The sequence below is a fragment of the Chiloscyllium plagiosum genome, chromosome 14 (assembly GCF_004010195.1).
Source record: "Chiloscyllium plagiosum isolate BGI_BamShark_2017 chromosome 14, ASM401019v2, whole genome shotgun sequence".
In the NCBI taxonomy this organism is placed as follows: domain Eukaryota; kingdom Metazoa; phylum Chordata; class Chondrichthyes; order Orectolobiformes; family Hemiscylliidae; genus Chiloscyllium; species Chiloscyllium plagiosum.
The window spans coordinates 34,366,890-34,387,428 of NC_057723.1; positions in this window are offsets into that span (position 1 = coordinate 34,366,890).

Below are 20,539 nucleotides of genomic sequence, written 5' to 3' on the forward strand. Positions count from 1 at the left end.
GTCTGTCTCCCCAATATAGAGGAGGCCACGGATTTCAACCTACTGCGAATCCTCTTACAAGGATGCCTTCCTTGAAGAAGCTCTCTGCCTCTATTTATGACTTCACCAGTTTCTTCATCCCCCCTCCCCCCACCTTGTCTCAGCCGAATCCCTCCAGCCCGGCACCGCCTTCCTGACTTGCAGTCTTCTTCTTGACCTCTCCGCCTCCATCCTACTCCGACCTATCACCCTCACCTTGACCTCTTTCCACCTATCACATTTCCAACGCCCCTCCTCCAAGTCCCTCCTCCCTACCTTTTATCTTCTCCGGCTGAACACTCTCTGCTCATTCCTGAAGAAGGGCCTGTGCCCGAAACGTTGAATCTCCTGTTCCCTGGATGCTGCCTGACCTGCTGTGCTGTTCCAGCAATAAAGTTTCAACTTTGATCTCCAGCATCTGCAGACCTCACTTTCTCCTAAATAGAAATTAAAACTTTCAGGCAATTCCCCTGAAACTCCTCCCTTGACTGTTTCAACAGCCTGAAATAAATCTCAGTTTTGTGGATTTATCCACTTTTAAGGCTGCGAAATCTTGCTAGTATCTCCTTGTCTCTCTCACAATCAATATTTCACAATATTCCAGCCTGACGTCTCTACCTGTGCCATCCCTTTCCATTGTAAAGACCAAAGCAAAGGACTGTGCCCGTGCCTTTCAAGTCCACAGACAGATTACATCAATGGCCCCGAATAGGCCCAACTCTTCCCCAAGTTATTCTCTTGTCTTTGATACAACTTTTAAAAACCCTCTAGGTTTTTTTTTAAAGCTATCCACCAATACTTTTTCAGTATTCTCTCAGCTTGCCTATTTCCATTTGAAAAAAATCCATCTGCCCAGTCACCCAGTCATATTCCTCCACTAACTACTATGCAGTACATTTCATCCTCCTCCAGAGACTCTGCTGTATTGAGCTCTCATTATCCGTCATAGGTTTTTCTTTCTTCATTAAACCTAACCTTTATGTCTCTTGACTCCTCATGTTTTCTGGTCGTGGTCCCACCCTTTCTCTTCATGGGAATGTTTTTGCCCTCTGCTCTTGTCATTTCCTCTTTGATTGCCTCCCACTGTTCTGACAGAGTTTTACCTGCAAATAGATTCTCCCAGTCCACTTGGGCTAAATCATATCTGAGTGAAATTACCCTTTCTCCATCTTGTATTCCTGGCCCATCCTTATCCTTTTCCATAATTTTTCCAAACCTGAGTTGCGGTCATTATCTCCAAAATGTTCCCGATGGATACATCTCACTTGTCTGGGCTTATTTCTGAATACAGGTGTATTAGGTCCTGAATTGCCCTGTACCTTCTTCACCTTTCTACATACTAGCTAAAAGAGTTCTGGATGCAATTTAAGCATTTTGTTCCCTCACTACCTTATAAGTATCTCAGTTAATATTTGGTGAATGTCAGATAGCTCAATTGGTTTGCCATACAGAGTGAGGCCAACAATGTGAGTTTAATTCCTGCATCAGCAGATGTTACCATGATGGCCTTAACTTCTCAACCTCTCCCCTCACCTGAGGTAGAGGATTTGGCCATTTATCCCATATCTTTCAGCTTCACATGGCTGCTGCCAGAAAGCTCTAGCTCAAGAAGAAAAATTAATGAAAGCAATGAGTCCTTGAATATTAGGGTACATCATGACCTTGAATAAAGTCACAAGCGCTTGACAAAAAGCTCCAGCATGTTCTGTTCTCAGGGAAGAATGAACAAAGTTGTATATATTTTAAGCAGTCTTTCTAAAAAAAGTTTGTTTGCCTACACGTAGGATGTGAGCATTGATTGCAAGATCAATATTTACTACCAAACCCTCATTGTCCTTAAGAAAATTTTTGTGATCCACCTTCTAACTTGCTAGGCCATTTCAGAGGACAGTCAATTACACTTCTGTGGGTTCAGGGCACATTCAGCTAAACTGATAAGAAAGTAGATTTCCTTCATTAAACTAAATGGCTCTTTTCAACAATACAATCACTTCATGGTCAGTATGACCATTACTAATTCTTTTTGTTCCAAATTCTTTGTATACTGTTGAAAAAGGACATACTTTATCAAAGCTTTTCATCCTGCAGTCATCTGGACATTTTGCAAGAATACAAACTCAAGGGGAAAGCCAGCATTATACTGCATGAGAAGAGAGTACTGCTTGATTGGTACAGGTGTTGCCATAGATATTGCACCCATTAATGTCCAATTACCGAATCTCAAATAATGATTTAGATGGATTAAGAGACCGTATAACAAGTTTAGCAATGTGGGCTGGTTGGATACGGTTAGTACCTTGCTTATTGCGTGTTCACACTGCTGCTATGCAACAAGTGGTGTTTGTAACTAACAAGATGCTGCCATCAAGCCAAAAAGAAGTTAAGCCTTTCACACAAAAGATTAATGTGGCAAATGAAGTTCAATGATGGTGTAACACCAAGTATGTATGCTGTACATCTCAAAGAATTAGAATTAGAATTAGATTTAGACTGGCTGATGTTATCAAACAGCATTCCCTTTGGCTGTTCACAATCAGAGTCCATATGCTGACCAGTCAGCACTCTCCTCTCAGGCCATATAAATGTTGTTTTTCCCTTGAAGTTGTATTCCTGTGCAATGTCCTGATGAATGCTGGATGAAAAGTATCAACCTAATGTGCCTTTTGTTTTAGCAGTACTTAAGTCCTGTATCAGCAATTATTACATTTTGTTTAATTAATTGAATTTAAATTCTGGAGCTAACATTGTGGGATTTGAACTCATGCCTCATTAGGGTCACCACTAACTTAACCAATATACCATCATATTCTCACCTGACCCCAAGAGCACATAAACACTATTAAAAATATTTGTTTCAATTATGTCTGTATCTTTCAGTAACAGGTATATAATACATTTACCATCAGTCTGTTATTGTATATATATGCATATTACTTAAGTAAATTTGTCATATTACTCCAATAAGTGATATCTCCCTGGGGACTTCAATGTAGGCTTTTTGACACCTAAACAATATTGGGTCAGTTATGATTGATCATCTAATGCACTCTTGTTCTTAACACAGTTTGATTCATCCACTATGGTAGGGCATTTCTCCTGAAGAGATGTCAGATTCTGCAGTTATAATCAGCAATAACAAGGCAATTTTGTCTTCCATAATTATACCTTGAATTGAGAATGAATTCCATCAAGCAAGTTAGTCCATCTGTGTCACTGTAATTTCAAATATTATCTTTGAAAATAGATTATTTAAGCTTTATCTGAAAACCATTATGCCATTTTAAGCAACTGCCTTTCTCAACAATATCCAGATTCATCTATTCTCTTCACAAGGTCTGAAAGAAAATTCCACAAATTAGAATCTTCTTAACCAAAAATAGAAGTTCTTTATTTCTACAAGTGACTACCAAGATGAAAAATTAATTTATTTACTTGAGAAGGTTAAACAACGAAGATCAAATGAAATATAAACTATTCATTCTTCCTTAGCAACAAAATTGCAATAGTAGTTTCCATGGCAACTGTGAAACAACATTAATAAGATATATTCAATGCAGTGTGCTTATACCATCTCAAATCCATTTTCCACTTTTAATAGTCCATAGATTTTAGATAAGCATCGGGCAGAAATGGAATAATTTTTCTATCCGATTGATCAGGAGTTTGTAATTTCCTGTCTCTCTTTCCTTTTAGTCTACTGATCCGTATGATAGGCAGCTAGGTCTAAAACTGACAAAGAAGCAATCAGGTAGAGCATGAATTTAAATCGTGACTGGCTCTCTTTAATTGTATCAGGATGGAGGGAGTATACCAAGAGGCAGAGAGAACAAGTAACATAGGTATTGAAAACTCTAACTTTACTTCTTGGATACAAATACACTGGCTCCGCCTATAGTTAATGGATAAACATATGGTCACACTCCTTATAAAACAGATGGTCCAGATTTGATTGGCAGTCTATACTTGGTTAGTTAATTTCCACTGGAACAGACTAAAATTGGCTTCTGCTTCACAAGAGAAAACAACCAGGTCTGTCACTCTTTGGCACCATCTACTGGAAATGAGCACTAGGTTTGAACAATTCTAATGCATCCAACAATCACGAAGTTCCAATACCCAAAATACAGGCTCACAAATGAAGATTGATCCCTTGGGCAAGAATTTGCAAAGCTGCATACCGCTGTGGAACTCGACCCCGTCAGGTTACGGTCATCAAGAGATAAAATGAAGGGAAAAGGGGAAAGTTGGACAAGGGTTAGTGAAAAATGAGAACACATTATAAATTATAAAATTATTAGAGGTTATTACTTTGCTGTTAAAAAAGGTAAATCAAACTCTGCAATAGTGTAAGACAGACAATTTAGGTCAGTCACCTGTTATACACCTCTCCTGATTTTCATAACCATTGTAATCACTATTGACACAAAAGTCTTAGCCTTTTGTGAAATGCACAGCTACAGAAAAACACAAACAGTGTTGTGGGAAGTTATATCATACAGCTATAGAATGCAAAGCAACTAAAAGATCTCTTTATTCAGAATGTATCACTTCTTTTGGTACCTTTTGTATCAGTATTGTCAGCATGTCATTGATGGAAAAGTTACCTTTTTTTTCTTATGGGGTGCATTCTATTAATGCAGAGTGGCTTTGTGATTGTTTTCAGAACAGGAGCATGCCTGAAATTGTTAAAGTTAAAAAGCAGACAACACCAGGTTATAGTTCAACAGGTTTATTTGGAAGCACTAGCTTTCGAGGCGCTGCCTCTTTATCAGGTGCCTCTTCTTCAGCAAGAGGCAGGGCCTCAAAAGCTAGTGCTTCTAAATTATTCTGTTGGACTATAACCTCGTGTTGTCTAATTTTTAATTTTGTCTAACTCCATCACCTCCAAATCACGAAATGGTTAAGCAATTGACTTCATTCACACATTTCATTCTGCAAGCTGATACTTTTTTTTGCTGCTTCATTGCCTTCACTGCATTCTCCTCATCCAGTGCAGAGGTATTGGTGCTGTTAACTGGGGATTGTGTTGGCATACTGTCCTTGGAGAGAAGAAGGCTAAAGAGAGATCTGATAGGGGTTTCAAACTTTTGAAAACGCTGAATGGAATAGATGGGGAGAAACCGTTCCCATTCATAAAAAGATCAAGAACCAAGAGGCACAGACTTAGAGATTGACAAAATAAGCAAATGCAAGTTAAGGAAAAAACTTTCATATGGCAAGTATTTAGAGTATGGAATGTACCGCCTGGAATTATGGTAGAGACAAGTTCAACTGAGGCATTCAAGAGTCTGTTGAATGACTATTTGGATATAAATAATATGAAAGGGTATGGAGATGGAAGTAAGACATTGACAGTAGATAATGATGATAATCTGAAGAGCCAATGCAGTCACAATGGGCCGAATGGCCTCTTTGCATGTCTAATATTTCTATGATCCCTCCAAATGCATACTTCTCCACAGGAAAAGCAGAAGTGATAGCAAATCAGCTTTTTGGGCTGGGGAAAATAGATTTGAATGATCTCTGCAGCTTACAGCAAGGATGGAAAGAAATTGGTCATTGAAAATTCTGTGGTACTGATCAGATGGTCTCGGCTGACTGAATTTTCACTTAAATCCACACTCTTGAGGTGGATGAGTGGCATTCCTGAATGGCTTGCTGGCTTATATGTCAACAGACTGCACCCTTTCAGTACAATTTCCTCCATAACATGGAGGCCTGGGTGTGAGAAAAAAGCTCTTTATAAAAAAAAACTCCCGTGGATGTTACGTCATGCATTACTGCCTGTTTCAGGAGAGTCCTGCTGTAGACTTTCTTAAAAAGTCAGCAAGAAATCTATCAGGTGTGCAGTGAAGGTTCATGTGAATCAAGTACCAAGCACTATCGCTTCATTGTCTTATTGTTCCATTGTGCACTGCTGAGTGTTCAGGCTGAAATCTCTTTGTAAAGGTTGGAATCCAGCAGTTTCTTTCTATTTTTCAAAGGATCTGCTAGTCCACTGGATTAACTCCAAAGACAAGTTAATGCACTGCTCCGGGAAGTACCCGTGTAATTATCATTCATAACGACTGGCCAGTGCAAACCTTTTTCCAGTGGTTTAGTAATGGTATAACTCATCATGTCTGGGCTTGGTTTAGCTCAGATGGCTGGATGGCTGGTTTGTGATGGAGAGTGATACCACTGGTATGGGTTTAATTCCAGTACTGACTCATGTTACTATGAAGGATTCTCTTTTTCAATCCTCTTCCCTGAGGTGTGGTGACTGTTAGGTTAAACCACCACCAGTTGACTCTCTTTCTAGTAGACAGCAGCCCTATGGTGACTTTTTCCTAACTCATCATGTGAAAGCATCTCTTCATGTTGTCTCAATTCAGATAAAACAGAGAAGTCACACACTAGTTGATTGCCTCAAAAATGGAAAACCAATGTTGCATCTTATCTAAAATCAGAATTGTTAACTGAGACACTATCCGCTGGTAAAGAATTTTGTGATTCAAATCTAATGTCTCCAACATCAACCACCTACATCAGCATTCACCTCCCCATAAGCTTTTGGGAGGAACTCATTTCACTACAACATTCATGGCAGAAATATTAGTATGATTGATGCTTGACAGGAAAAGAAGTGAAATAACTCCACAGAGGCTGGTATCCTGTCACTAAGTCCCCCTTTATTTACATGTAGAGAGTCCTTGACACTGATCCAACTCCTTCCGAGCAAGCTCTCAGAGTGAACAAGATGTCTGACAGTTCTGTTTTTATTTGTCAGCCAGGGCTCCCTGATTGAATCAGATAAACAGCTCCAATTATATTCTATGAGGTCCACCTAGCTGACTTCGTTACAGTCACTACAGGTAGGCCTCAAATAAATTCTATCCTTGATAATGAGAAGAAAATTATCAATTTTAGTACGATCGCTTGAATGTCCTTTTGAGTTTAGGAGATTTTGATGCATGGCATTACTTTGATCATCTGACAGAATCAGACGGCCTTCTATCTAAGGAACAGTTATCTATTTTCAAAAGGACAAGATAGATTTCTAAATTGCTTCCTCCAACTTGAATTCAGGGAACAATTTCATATATTTGACTGGTCTCCTGAGAACAGCTGTTCAATCTATGCTTAGTTCTTTGACCTTTAAAACCATTATTCAGTTTAGAGATACTTGTTAAGAACTACTATACCTTAATTTCTTCAAAATGAATCTCAAATATTATTAACTCCATTGAATTTCAGGTCATTGTGTCTTTGCTCATCACTTTTCAATTCCCATTGATACTTAAATCTCCATCCTATTTTCTCCAACATCAAAGAAAACTGGAACCATTTGTATGGCATTTAAAACAGGATAGCACCAACTTTGTTGGATAGACTTAATGGGAGGCATATTCTCTCTGATCTGCTTTCTCTGTGCATTAATGAACTGGTTTCAATACCTGGAAGATTATTCAAATAATTAATGCTGTCTGTGGAATGTTATAGCAGTATGTCCTATAATTTTTCCTCTCTTCAGAATATTAGCACCATTGAAGTTGCTTACAGCTTCTTTGTGGCCTATCTGTGTGAGCTTTCCAGCTGCTGCTTACCTGCTTTGGTATTTCCCCACAGTACAAACTGTGTTGTAGTATCTCAAGACATCTGGTGCATCAGTGGCACTTGGTGTTAAATAATCAAAAATCTCTGTTTTATGTGCTATCAATGCTTGGCTAACACACAATTTCACTTAATCACCAGTTAAACGAGCACTGAAAATTGTTCTTTTGCACTTTGTTAAAAAGTTACTGGCAAGGAGAGGGCACTGTTACTTTTCCATTAAGTCTCAAATCCAGTTCACAATTAGTTCTGTTCTTTTCAAATCATGTCAAATAAAGTGCAGAATATTACTGAAATGAAAAATAATCACAGAATTCTGAGGCACAGAGGGATTTAGGTGTTCTGGTGCATGAAATACAAAACGTTAGAATGCTAGAACAGCACGTGATCAAAAAGGCTAATGGGATGCTATGCTTTATTACGAGAGGAATTGAACAGAAAAGTGAGGATCTTATCCTTTAGTTATACAGGTATACAAGTCTGCATCTTGAATAATATGTGCAGTTTAGATCTCCTTATTTTAGAAATGATGTAAATGCATTGGAGGAGGTTCAAGGGACATTTATTAGCTTGATCCTTGGATTGAATCGATTGTCTCATGAGGATAGATTAGACATGTTGGACTCATCTCCACTGGAAGAAGAGCGAGGAGTGACTTGATTGAAGTGTATAAAATGCTGAATGGTCTTAATAATATGGGCATGGAAGGAGGTTTCCTCTTGTGGGTTAGTTCAGAACTAGACAATATTGTTTTAAAGTTAAGGTCATCCTTTCAGGGCAGAGATGAGGACAATCTTTATCTCTCAGTAGAATGTGTGACTTTGGAGATCTCTGCCTTAGAAAGTAGGAGGCAGGATATTTGAACATTTTTAAGAACAGAGATGGATAAATTCTCATTAGGCAAGGGAATCAAGGGCTATGGGAGGGGTTGGGAGTGTGGAATTCAAAATACAAACAGATCAGTCATGATCGTATTGAATGGTGGGGCAGACTCAAGAGGTTGAATTGTCTACTTTTTCTCATAATTCTTGGCAAAAATTTATTTAGGTCAAAAAGAAGGAATCAATGAGAATGATGAACCCACCCATGGTTAACATAAGACAGAGTTGGGATTAATGTGTCTTTCTCAGGTTGAAAGGAAGTAACCAGTGGAGTGCCACAAGAAGCATAGACTCATAGATTCATACATACAGCATGAAAACAGATCAACGAGTCCATTCTGACCATAATCCCAAACTAAACTAGTCCCACTTGCCTGCATTTAGCCTATATCCCTCCAAACATTTCCGATTCATGTACTTCTCCAAATGTCTTTTAAATGTTGCAACTGTAACTGCATCCACCACTTCCTCTGGCCATACATTCCGCACAGAAATCACTCTCTGTGTAAAAATGTTGCCCCCTCATGCCCTTTAAAAACTTTCTCCTCTCCTCTTAAAAATATACCACCTAGTTTTGAATTTCTCTAACCTAGGGAAAAGACCCTTGCTATTCACCTTATCTAAGCCCCTCATGATTTTATAAACCTCACAAAGTTACAATTTAATCTCATACGCTGCAGTGAAGAAAGTCTCAGCTTATTTTTAGACCTCAAACACTTTATTCCAGACAACAGCCTGGTAACATTTTTTATGAAGCCTCTCCAATTTAATTATACCCTTCCTGTAGCAGAACAATCAGAACTGTACTTAGTACTCCAGAAGAGGCCTCACTAATGTCCTGTACAACCTCAACATCATGTCCCAACTCCTATACTTAAAGGTCTGAGCAATGAAGGCAAGTGTGTTAAATCACCCTATCTACCTGTGACGCAAATTTCAAAACATTATGTATCGGAACCCTCTCCCTGACGTCCTGGCCAATTCATATCCCTCAATCAACATCACAAAGAAAGATTACTCGAGTTCTCATCACACTGCTGCGTGCGGGTGATTACTGCATACAAATTGGCTGCCACATCCTGTATATAACAACAGTGACTACACTTCTTTGGCCACAAAGCTGTTTGAAATGAACAGTATTGAAAATGTCCTAGGGCTTTAATTGTTTACTGTCTCCATAAACAACTTGGAGGATGTAATGTATTCAAATTTGTTGGTGATACAAAAATACTTTGTTGAGGGCATAAGGAATCTACAAGGGTACTGTATATAGTTTGATTGAGTGAATGGGGAGAAAGCCTGGCAGATGGAGTTTAGTGTTGGAAAGTGTGAGGTTATAAACTTTTGGTAGAAGGAGCCGAAGGCAGGTTATTAATTAAATGTAGAGATACTCCAAACAAAGTACAGCACGGAGGGATCTGCATGCTCTTGTACATGAAACACAAAAAGTTAGCAAGCAGGTGCAATAAGCAATTAAGAAGGCAAATGGAATTTCTACCATTATTGCTAGTGGTTTGGAGTTGAAAGAACAGGGAAGTCTTGTTACAGCCATACAGGGTTTTAGTGAGGTCGCATTTGGAGTATTGTGTATTGATCTGGTTCCTATATTGAAGAAAAATTGTAGAGGCATTGAAGGCACTTCAAAAGTGATTCATGACGCTGATTCCTGGGATGAAGGAGTTGACTTATCAACAATGGCTAAACAGGCTAAACCCTTATGCATCTGAGCTTAAAAGAATTAGGGTTGGTCTCGTTGAAACATACAGGATTCTAAGGGGATTTGATAAGGTGGATGTTGAGAAGAATTTTCCAGTAGTGAATGAATTTCAAACTAGTGACATAGTTACAGAATAAGGAGACACTTATTTAAAACTGAGATGCAAAAGAATTACTTCTTTTGTAGGGTAGTGAATTATAGGTACATATCTCTTTATCCGAAATGCTCGGGACCAGCTGCTTTGCGAAAATTGGAATTTTGCTGTTTTCGGAACTAATGTAGTGTCCCCTGTAGGGTGCAGAGCAACAACCCATAATCAAACATAAGTATTGTACTGCAGCAAAAATGTATGAATACTGACAGTAAGCAGGATAAATAAAGACTAGAGGTACTACCACACTTTATTTATATAGTGTACTGATAAATGAAATACATTGACAATAAATATTGAACAACATTTTATTTCCATAAAAAACATTACAATAAAAACATTTGTTAAAACTCAAACATACACAGCTTCAGCACTATGGCAGGCGGTGGTTTTAAATGCTTCTTCAAGTGTCATCTAACTCATTAACATAGATTTCTGTCTAAGCAACCTCTCTTTAATTGAGTAAATTGCCATAATCTCTTGCTCACTGATAAATGAATATTGTTCAAGGCCAGCAATTAACTGATCACACATTTTCACCACATTGTCAATGGGGACTTTTTCAACTGTGTTCACTAACTCATCATCATCATCATCATCACTACTATACTCACACTTATCTGTACAGGAACCCACATTTAAAACCATTTCAGCAATGTTCCCATCGCTCAAGAAATGCACAACAAGCACATCATTGTCAATGTTCAGCATTTCTTCGAAGTCAGCTTCATGTAATTTATTTACACTGTCATCTGATAAATTTTGTGCGTAAGTAACAAGATTTGCGATCATCTTTTTCTCTTTAGTGACATGAAATCCTTTAAACTCCTTCATCTGCAGGTTCATTTACAGGAAATATTGTTGTAGGCCAGAGTCTGTGCCAAGCATTTGTTAATGTTGCTTTATCAACATCATTCCAAGCATTAGCAACTGCGTAAATGGCATCCTTAAGACTAAACTCTTTCAGAAAGTCTTGAATTCCTACCTCTCTGTTGACTGCAGCAAGCATACTGTTTAAAAAATAGTCTTTATACTTGCTCTTCATGGACCATAAAATTCCTTGGTCACAAGACTGTAATACCGATGTCACATTCGGGGGCAAGTAAATGCCAAAAACATTACTTTTCACAAGCCGTTCGGCGGGGGATGTGTGGAGCAGTTGACCAGGAACAATAAAATTTTGCATTTTTCTTCCAGTCCAGCTTGTCTGCAATGAACTCGTGCTGATGGTACGAAGTGTTTACTGAACCAGTCGGAAAAAAATTCTCTGGTTACCCATGCTTTCTTGTTTGCATATTAATGCACAGGCAAGTTGCGTACACCTTTAAGACACCTCGGATGTTTTTAATTCCCAATCACTGCCAATTTCACGTTGTGTGTGCTTGCAGCAATGACACGCCCAAGAATAGTTCATCTGTCCTTAGTTTCCTTAAAACCTATTGGTGCTCTCTTATTAGCTGTTGACATAGCGCCAGTAGAGAGCTGTCTCATCAGCATTGTAAATTTGTTCAGGACTAAGGTTTTTGTCAGATATCAGCTTGGCAAATTCACCAACATAATTTTCAGCTGCTTCATGGTCAGCAGAAGCCTATTCGCCACCATTACTTCACACCATTACGCTTCTTGAATTTCTGCAGCCAACCTTCTGAATATTGACATTCGCCTTAATGTTCAGTTCGTTATGATATTTTCCAGCTTGTTTCATAACCATCAAACCAGTCAGTGGCATACGTTCACTTCTTCGTTGTCTAAACCACTCCATCAACACACGATTAAGATCTTCATTTTTTGCCCTTAGCAGTATTTTCCTATTTTTCATTAATTGATGGTCATCACTATCATCATAAAACTTCAGTGACTTGTCTTTCTGTTTCTTCAAATCATAGACAATGGTAGTTCCGACACCATATTCTTCAGTAAGATGCCACACAGCCACACCACGATCAAGCTTCTGCAATAACTCTACTTTCTGCATTATTGATAATGACAGATGCTTCCTTTTCTTTATATTATTGTTAGCCATGGATGTACCTGCACCTCTTTTTAACATTTTCACTCTAAAATTAAACAATTTCGCACAGTAAATACAATACACAACTGACACCTCCGAGTGCTGGTCCATGCCGCCGCGTGGTTCGAGTGAGTGCGGCCTTCGCCTGCCAAGAAAACCTTGTTATGTTACACACACATGACTGATGCTGCACACTCCTTGAAAACTTTCGGTTTTGGATGCTCGGATAAAGGGATACATACCTGTACTGGAAATCCTCACCACAGGGAGTTGTGCAGGCCAGATCACTGAAAGATTTAAAAAGGACTTAGATTTTTGAAGCATTAAACAATTGAGGACTATGAGGAGCTCACTTGAAAGAGCGGTTGAGGCCTGGGGCAGATCAGCCATGATCTTATAGAATAGCAGGACAAACTTGAGAAACCAAATGGTCCACTCCTGCTCGTATTTCTTATGTTCTGACCCTAGTTTGTATGTTCATATATTCTGTGATTCCATTAGCTCGTTCAGATTGGTGCTGACATTCTCCACTGTTTCCTATTTCTGAACAGAACAGGTAACTAAGGTTGGACAATCAAGTCTGACTGGCAAAGTGCAAATCAATACTTTCATTCAAAGAAAGATTTTTAAAACTTATACTACAAATTTATTCAACTCTGCTTCTTTTCACTGAATGATTTTCTAATTGCTAAAACTGTACACCGACCTACTGAGCTGTCAGTAAATCCTACAAACGGAAATCAATGAAAACACATAATAAAGCTTTGATATATCCAAATAGATTAAACTTTATTACTGTGCCTGATAAAGCTTTATTGAAAAGGTACATAGTGTGCTCTGACAAAATATCTTTTCTAGATGTTAGCATAATCACATAATATACCTCAAACCTGAAAAAGATCTTTGGAATAGAAAAAAGAAAATGTAATTCAAAATAATTTAATAAAATAGGTTATACTATACTATAGGTTATAATTGTAAAAGAATAACATTTCAAAGGTCAAAATTATATATTATGCAAATAAGCAAAGACCCAGTAGCTCATCAATGTGCAATTAATTAGAATTGTCACACTTAAAAGCCAATTAATGATAAACTGTTCTGAATGATAAACTGTTCTGGAGGATAGTGCTAATTACAAGTGTAGCATTTATTTAACATGTTGATTACTGCATTCTTTTCCATAATTGATAGCACATAATGGGGTAAAATGTTTTGTTTTTGGTTCTAGAATGGAGGAGAGTTGATTTCAAATGACTATGCACCCTCAAATCCCTTACCTCAGAGTTTTCTCAAACATTTTGGCTCTTTCTCCAATCTGCCCACTATCTCATTCCAGACTTATATAAAAGCACACTGAAGCTACAGACAAAAAAAAATTTCCTTTCGCCCCTACTGCATGCTTGGTAACATGTACCCAGGTAGAAGAGATGTAGCAGCAAACTGGACAACGGGATATGTGGCTCCATTGGACACTGCAGTGGCTGATCTAATGTGTTGCAAGTGATGCGTGTTTAGTGGCTGCACACAAAGGCACTTTTCTCATTTTCATTCATTCACAGGATGAGTGTTATTAGGCCAGCATTTATTGCCCATCCCATATGACGCACAGGGCAGTTGCAGTGAACCACATTGCGATGGGTCTGACATCAAATGTAGGCCAAACCAGGTAAGGATGGCAGAGTTCTTTCCCTAAAGTTAGTGAACAGATGGGCTTTTCTGGCATTTGACATCATTAGACTCTTAATTTCAGGTTTTTTATTGAATTCAAATTGCACCATCTGCCATAGCGGGATTCAAGCCCATGCCCACAGAACATTACTCGAGTTTTTAGATTAATAGTCTAGTGGCAATACCACTAGGCCATTACCCCAGCCCCATTAAATAATGAAATGCATGCAATAAAACTATCCGATGTACAAGATTACAAAGAAAATGATCATTCTTTAAAAAGACTAAGTGTTAACTCTAGTAAGTCTGTCAGTCTGTGCTCATCTGTTTCATAAAAGGACTTCAAATCATAGAACCCTTACAGTGTGGAAGCAGGCCATTCAGCCTATCAAGTCTGCATCACCCCTCTGAGAGCATCCCACCTAGATCCCTACCTATCCTTATATCTCCCAGGGAAAATCCACCAAGCCTGCATACCTTTAGACTGTGGGGAAAACCAGAGCACCCAGAGAAAACCCACACAGACATAGGCCTAAAGCTAGAATCAAACCCACATCCCAGGTGCTGTGAGGCAGCAGTGCTAGCCACTGAGCCAGCCAAAACATGCAGGTCTCCTGAGTTGTCATTGACTGTTCATTTAGTAGATGCTCATTTCTAGAGAGATGTAACTTAATTGAGGAGTGCCACTCCCATGGTGAGTGATGTTAACATGTTAACTTTTGTTGCTAGTTTATTTCACTAGTGAATGGAGGACTTTTGACACTGATGGCCGTTCTGTACTCTATGCAGGTCATGAGATCACATCTTCCTGAAAAGCTGCTTGCAGTGACCGTACAGCCTCTCTAGTTGTATGAGGATGATTGCGGTTTTCTTAGCAGGTTTTGAGAAGATTTGTAGCTCAGGTTGAGGTTTTGGATGTAGGTTTGCTCACCGAGCTGGAAGGTTCCTTTCCAGACGTTTTGTCACCCTACTAAGTAACATCTTCAGTGGGCCTCCGGCCGAAGCACTGCTGATAATTCCTGCTTTCTATTTATATGTTTGGGTTTCTTTGGGTTAATGATGTCATTTCCTATGGTGATGTTGTTTCCTGTTCTTTTTCTCAGGAGATGATGGATGGGGTCTAACTCGATGTGTTTGTTGATAGAATTCCAGTTGGAATGCCATGCTTCTAGGAATTCTTGTGCGTGTCTCCTTTCTTTTCTTTTGTTCATTCACAGGATGGCTAGGCAGCATTTATTGCCCAGAGGGCAATTAAGAGTCAACCACATTGCTATGGGTCTGGAGTCAGTTGTAGGCCAGACCAGGTAAGAAAGGCAGTTTCCTTCCCTCAAGGACATTAGGGGACCAGATGGGTTTTTCCAACAATCAACTCATGGTTATCATTAGATTCTTAATTCCAGATATTTATTGAATTCAAATTGCACCATCTGCTATGGCATGATTTGAACACAGATCCTCAGAATGTTATCTGGATCTCGGAATTAATAGTCCAGTGCTAATACCATTAGGCCATGATATGTCTGGTTGCTCATGTTGACTGCTTATGATGACTGCTCTGCTGAGGTCCCAGCCTATAGCATAGGCTGACTTTTGTTCAAGCATGAAACACCTGCACTCTAACTGGCTCTGTTAGCTCTGGCAATGACTTGTTAGTTTTATCAGACTGAAATTTGGCTTTTTGTCATTTCATGTTGATTTTGTGACTGATGCCTGTTACTGTGTCTGGCTTCAGTAGTTTTCGGGCTAGCGGAAGAGGAGTTTGGTTGCAGCATGCCATTAACCTTATCATGCTTTCAGTAAATGTATTTCTCCACTCATGAACTGCTTTGTACAAGTCTGGACTGGATTTGCTTCATTTCTTCAGAACTGCTTTGACAATCTTTACTCATGTTTCAGCCTTTCCATTGTGATGGGGATACTGTGGAGATGATGCATGGCATTAAATTTCCCAATCATTTATGATGTGCCTGAATTCCTAACTCCTGAATTGAGGGCCATTGTGGCTCATGACAGTGTCTCAAATTCATAACAACTGAAGTGTTGTTAGGCCTTCTGCAATCACATTGGTGGTCATTACCATCAGTGAATCTAACTCCCAGTAGTCAGAATAATTATCAATGATGACAAGATAATCAGTTTCTGTGAAAGTAAAGAAGTCTACTCCAATCTTTGTTCTTATCTGAGAAGCTGTAGCTATTTAATTAGTCTGTTTTTTGAATCTTGAATCAGTTGTTTGCATGAAATATGAATAGAGGCCTCCCTCAGTGCTGCCATGTCTATACTGAGTGCTGCTTTTATGGTAGAGGATATAAGGTGGGAGTTGGTAAGTTAGAAGGAGTTCAAATTCTGGTGCAACTTTCCTATTGTATTGCTTTCAATCTCTTGTAGTTGGTTTTTAACTCCCCCACCCCGCTTTTGTAGTTGGCTTTTAATTCAGTGCAAGAGAAGAATCTGATTGGTGAGTACTGATAAGTTTCTCCTGTTCTAATTGTGAAAAATAGTTTTTAAAGAATGGCGCATGCAATTTGTGTGAAATCTATGGTGAAGGCAGTTCACGTGTTGGCAAGACCTAGGGTGTGAGTAAAGGACGAGAGAAAATGCTCAGGCTCTAAAATTATTGAACTCAATATCTTGAAGGCTGTGGAGTCCCCAGGTGGAAAACGAGATGCTGTTCTTCCAACTTGCACTAAGCTTTGTTGGAACACTGCAACAAGCTCGAGACAGAGATGCTTGCCAGGGAACACAATGGCAGGCAACCAGAAGCTATCAGTCATTTTTGTGGGCAGATCATAGCCATTACATAAAGCAGTCACCTAGTCTGTGTTTTATCTCCCTAGAGTAGACACAACTTCATTATAGGCAGCATTTACAGCAGTCTGGATTGAGTGAAGTGCGGGTAAATTGCAGCTGCACTGGAAGGTGTTTCTGGGGCCTAGGATTGTGAGGAGTGAGGAAGTAAATGGGCAGGTGTTACACCCTCTATGATTGCATGGGAACATACCATGGAAGTGTGGGCAGATGTTAGAAATGCATCAGGGTGTCCAAGAGGGAAGGACTGACATGGTTGTTCTTGCTGTCTGGACTCCATCTCCACCTATCGTTCACTCCCTCCCCACCGTCCCTCCCCAATCATCCCAGTTTTCAGTATAAATACCAAGTGCCTTTGAGATTCTCAAGCTTGCAGTCTATGTCATTCTCATTCAACATCTGCTTTGAAAAATGTTCTTTGTTCTGTAACATAATAAATCATTAGGTGCAAGGTACGTTCTTACAAGGTCATAGTTTTAATTCACTATCACCATATGACAACTTCATGGTTTGGTGTTTTGGTGTTAGCATCCCATGTTGCTAATTACAATTGTCAGTAGGCACATATTTTCATTTTTTGGCTATGAACTGAAATGGAAGTTGGACAGCCACAACTGAATTACCAGAAGGGTTTTGCAACTTAAAAATCAAGAGCTGCAATTTTTTGAAGTAATAAGAGAGAGAACTTGAGACTAAGCAAGAGTATTTTGAATTAAGGAAATTCTGCCTGACAACAACCCACTGACTGGTTGAGCTTCTGAATATTGAAACATTGTCAGTGCCAGGAGCAGCAGAAAAGAATCTTCTAGAGAATACAAATACCCATCTCTGTCTCTCCTAATGGGATAGAAAAACCAAGAAAGCTTAAAAGAAAGAATACTAACATAGGAAATGACCCAGGTCCACCTAATTATCATTGAAATGAAGAACAGCCATCAGCTTACAGACAAATGGCATATCATAACTTCTATAAATCACAAAAAAATGGTGTAAGACAATTTAAACCACATTTGAAATTTGGATTTGTGATCTTCAGAATTTTGGTTACCCTGTCTGTATTATTTTTCCACTCATAGATGGTGCACCCAAGGATCCACTCCCTGCACCACCGACACTCAATAGCAGCAGTGTGTACTATGTACAAGATGCACTGCAGAAATTCATCAGAGACCCTCAGACAGCATCTTCCAATTCCATTTAGAAGGACAAGGGCAACAGATTCATGGGAACACCTCCACCTTCAGGTTCCCCTCCAAGCCATCCTGAAGTGGAAATATATTGCCATTTCTTCACTGTTGGTGGGTCAAAACACTGGAATTCCCTCCCCTTGGGCATTGTGGGTCAACCTACAGCATATGGACTGCAGCAGTTCAAGAAGGCAGTTCACCACCACCTTCTCAAGGGTAATTAAGGATGGGCAATAAATGCTGGCCAGCCAGCGACTCTCACACCTCACAAATGAATACACCAGAAATGTGTTAAACCCTTTGTCTCTCTTAGTTATGATTTGAGTGTGTATGTATTTGTGGATTTCGAAGGTGTCTGATTCACGTTACAAAGAAATAGATTAGAAATCATTTTCTTTTATCTGTCTCTTGTTGAAGTAAAGTGTATTATAATAAATAGTTATTTTACTGTTTACTATTACTGACAAACTCTGGTGTGAATTGCTTCTGTTCTGAATCCTGTCAGTCTTGAAAATTGTGGATTAGTGGTGCTGGAAGAGCACAACAGTTCAGGCAGCATCCAAGGAGCTTCAAAATCGACGTTTCGGGCAAAAGCCCTTCATCAGGAATAAAGGCAGTGAGCCTGAAGCATGGAGAGATAAGCTAGAGGAGGGTGGGGGTGGGGAGAAAGTAGCATAGAGTACAATGGTTGAGTGGGGGAGGGGATGAAGGTGATAGGTCAGGGAGGAGAGGGTGGAGTGGATAGGTGGAAATTTCAGTGGTTCAGGGGGTTTTATACATTTATTTATTTTGGAATGGCTTGTGGAACAGGGCGGTGATGATTATTAGCACTTTCTTCCGGTTGTCATGACCTGAATATTATCACAAAGTTGAAATACCATGATCAATGGATGCTTCTTTGGCTATAATGATGTTTGTTAGTTGCTTTCAAATTGAGTACTAATTGTATTCAGATTGTGTGTATTAATTGGAACAGGATGGATGAATAATGAGCATGCATTGTGTGGCTCTGTAGACAAAAGCTTGCAACTGAACGAAGATAAGTTTCTCGTACTCCAAATTTCACCAACTAACTGTCTATGATTTGAAAACAGTGTCTACTTTTCAATATTTGAAAATTATTTATTTGTGAATTGTGGGCATCGCTGACTGGGCCGGTGTTTATTGTCCATCCCTTGAGAAGGTGGTGGTGAGTTGCCCTCTTGAACTGTTGTAAGGAATTTTTATCAGTAACACTAAGGAACAGCGATATATTTCCAAGTCAGGATGATGAGGGGTGTGGAGGGGAACTTGCAGGTATTGGTGTTCCCATGTATCTGCTGCTCTTGTCCTTCCAGATGGAAGTGGTCATGTGTTTGAAAGGTGCTGTCTAAGGCGCCTTGGTGAATATGTGCAGTGTATCTTGTCGGTAGCACACACTGCTGCTACTCATTGTCAGTGGTTAGAGAGTGGCTGTTTATGGATGTAGCGCCAATCATATGGGCTGCTTTGTCCTGGATGGTGTCAAACTTCTTGTGTTTTTGGAGGTGCACTCATCCAAGCAGGTGAGGAGTATTCCATCACACTCCTGAATTATGCCTTGTAGATGGTTGACAGGTTCTGGGGAGTCAGGAGGTGAGTTAGTTGCTTCAGTATTCCTACCCTGTGATCTGCTCTTGCAGCCACTGTATTTATATGATTAGTCCATTCAGTTTCTAGGCAAACGTAAGCCCTTGGCTGTTGATAATGAGGGATTTAATGATGGTAACTCAATTAAATGTCAAGGGATGATGATTAGATTCTCTCTTGTTAGAGATGGTCATTGCCTGGCATTTGTGTGGCCCAAATGTTAGTTCTATGCACCTATGCAAGTATTTACATTTATCAATATGCTCTGCACTCATGCTTAGGCATTTGTCACTTGTGACAGCACCAATTATTTTGATCAGTCTTACCTGCTGATTTGAGTCACAAAGCATGACTGTACTCATTCCCTCAGCATTTGAAGCTGTAGGCCATATAATTGGAGAAAGCCCAAAAGCTGATGTACGGATTCTGGTGTAAAATAGCTTGTGCCTATTCGTTCGAATTTAGGCAACATAGGAGTAAAAGTTTGCATCGAACCCTTGAAATCGAAAACTATCATACTTTAGCAACTTTAAAGAACTCTAGAAACCAGGAAATATTTCTATAATCACAATAGCCAGTAGAAATCAACTAACAATTGACCTGAAAGTAATTGATGATCCTTTGCAATGTCACTTGTGTTGACACATTTAATTTGATTCATTATCACATTAATTTACTACAAATACAATGAAACCTGTTGTTTAGTGTCAACACTCTCCAGTGTCATCTTAAAACAGAGAAAATAAATCAAAATACAGAATATAAAGCCAGATAAAGGAAAAAATAAAGTTCATCCTTTATAATCTTATCTCTATAAGATTAGGTGGTCTTTGAAACAGATCCTGCTTCTAGCCTAGCCAGGGGCCTGGATCCAGGCTCCTCCATTCCAGTGCC